This window comes from Schistocerca cancellata, unplaced genomic scaffold (genome assembly GCF_023864275.1).
Source record: "Schistocerca cancellata isolate TAMUIC-IGC-003103 unplaced genomic scaffold, iqSchCanc2.1 HiC_scaffold_479, whole genome shotgun sequence".
Lineage (NCBI taxonomy): Eukaryota > Metazoa > Arthropoda > Insecta > Orthoptera > Acrididae > Schistocerca > Schistocerca cancellata.
Window position 1 is genome coordinate 15,001 of NW_026046495.1, and position 2,500 is coordinate 17,500.

General features: G+C 57.7%; 1 non-coding gene across 1 annotated transcript in view; it reads right to left on the reverse strand.

The window, feature by feature from the left end:
- Positions 1–982, reverse strand: part of LOC126126976 (small subunit ribosomal RNA) — a 1,909-nt gene extending 927 nt beyond the window's left edge. Inside the window, exon 1 of the ribosomal RNA XR_007526945.1 lies at positions 1–982. This exon is cut by the window's left edge and continues 927 nt beyond it. This is a non-coding gene — a ribosomal RNA (small subunit ribosomal RNA).
- Positions 983–2,500: the final 1,518 nt, after the last annotated feature.

Here is a 2,500-nt window from a genome sequence, read left to right on the forward strand (position 1 = left end):
GAATGCCCCCGCCTGTCCCTATTAATCATTACCTCGGGTTCCGAAAACCAACAAAATAGAACCGAGGTCCTATTCCATTATTCCATGCACACAGTATTCAGGCGGGCTTGCCTGCTTTAAGCACTCTAATTTGTTCAAAGTAAACGTGCCGGCCCACCCAGACACTCAATAAAGAGCACCTTGGTAGGATTTCAACGGGGTCCGCCTCGGGACGCACGAACACGCACGAGGCGGTCGCACGCCTTCGGCTCGCCCCACCGGCAGGACGTCCCACGATACATGCCAGTTAAACACCGACGGGCGGTGAACCAACAGCGTGGGACACAAATCCAACTACGAGCTTTTTAACCGCAACAACTTTAATATACGCTATTGGAGCTGGAATTACCGCGGCTGCTGGCACCAGACTTGCCCTCCAATAGATACTCGTTAAAGGATTTAAAGTGTACTCATTCCGATTACGGGGCCTCGGATGAGTCCCGTATCGTTATTTTTCGTCACTACCTCCCCGTGCCGGGAGTGGGTAATTTGCGCGCCTGCTGCCTTCCTTGGATGTGGTAGCCGTTTCTCAGGCTCCCTCTCCGGAATCGAACCCTGATTCCCCGTTACCCGTTACAACCATGGTAGGCGCAGAACCTACCATCGACAGTTGATAAGGCAGACATTTGAAAGATGCGTCGCCGGTACGAGGACCGTGCGATCAGCCCAAAGTTATTCAGAGTCACCAAGGCAAACGGACCGGACGAGCCGACCGATTGGTTTTGATCTAATAAAAGCGTCCCTTCCATCTCTGGTCGGGACTCTGTTTGCATGTATTAGCTCTAGAATTACCACAGTTATCCAAGTAACGTGGGTACGATCTAAGGAACCATAACTGATTTAATGAGCCATTCGCGGTTTCACCTTAATGCGGCTTGTACTGAGACATGCATGGCTTAATCTTTGAGACAAGCATATGACTACTGGCAGGATCAACCAGGGAGCTGCGTCAACTAGAGCTGAGCAGCCGGCCGCCCGGGAGTGTGTCCCAGGGGCCCGCGCGAACACGCAAGCGTCCGCTCAATTATTCTGCAAACAGGAGGAGGCTGAGCTCCCCTGCACAATACACCTCGAAACCCTCTCAGGTCCCGGCGGCGCGCAGCGCCGTCCTAAGTACTTGGTCGGGTTCGAGAGAGGCGCAATCGCCCGGAGTTAGGCGAGTAGACGCTTTAGGTGCGACCACCCGTGCTCCCAACTGAGCTTGCCGCTGCCGACAGAGGCCCGGGAGCGTGCTGTCGTGGCATTGCCGGCGGGAGACAACACGCGCCACCTACGGTGACCGGCAGCTCCAACGCCAGCGCCACAGAAGGGCAAAGGCCCCACGTGGGTGCCGAAGCGAACTCTCCCAGCACAGCGCACGTGCCAACACGTCTGCACAACTGCGATACAAACCACCAGCGAGAACCGCTGGGGCGACCGAGCAGCAGACGGCGTCGCGGCGCCGAGTGCCGGGCGGCGGCGCATCCTCAACGCACACAGTCCTCAGTCGGACCAGCACACTGCAGATGTCCACCGCGCTTCGCACCGGGCCCGCGAGGACCCACTTTGGCCGCCCGGCGCCGCGCGCAGGGTGCCCCGGCGCGCAGCTGCGCCGCCTGCCGCGTCCGTCGGCCGGCGCGCCTGCCACTGGGCGCCCCCACCAGCCGGCTGTAGCGCGTGCGCCCACGCACCGCGCGGCCAGCACGCCGGGCGGCCCCCCCTCACCGGCCGGGGACGGTCCCACCCAGCCACCGCCGCGTATCGCTTCACACACAGATTTGCCCTTACTGATTTACCTCCAGCAACAACAACCGCACCACAATGGGTTTACCAGTTGTTCATTTGCGTTGCGTCACGTCACCAGCAAACGTAGACGTCCATCCCAGTTTGCAAATGCAACGATTATTGCATACCTGTCTGTTAGGTGTCACGACACACTACGTCTGCCCACATACACGCAACAAAATGTGCACGACTAGAGAACACGTGGGAGGTGGCCCCCTACGTATGCGATGTCCATTACGAGACCGACTGTCAACCAGCATCTGTACCATGTCGCAGATGTGGAACGCGGTGCACCATGCTATCACACTGTGTGAGAAGAGACGACTACGTTTGAATACACGCGCCACTACATCAACAGACGGCTCATGCTGATCGCCATCCAGGGCGTCCGTTACTCCCACACGTCTCTATGGCGTACCACACTGCAATGTAGCTGTTATGGGGAGACGGCACGTGGCTGAGTGCACAACATTTGGACCGTATGGTTCGCTGTTGTTGGGCGCAGTCGTACGGTCACACATGTGCCACAGCGTATCATTCAGTACATACGGACCTATGTGCAGTACAATGTGAGGATTAAGCTTACGATATCAGCGGACAGTGGACACAGGCCGTACCACGACGTAGACTGAGCGCTTCGACATGCGAATGCCAGTGAACAGCTGCGAAGGGCATTGAACACGCAAGCACCTGAACG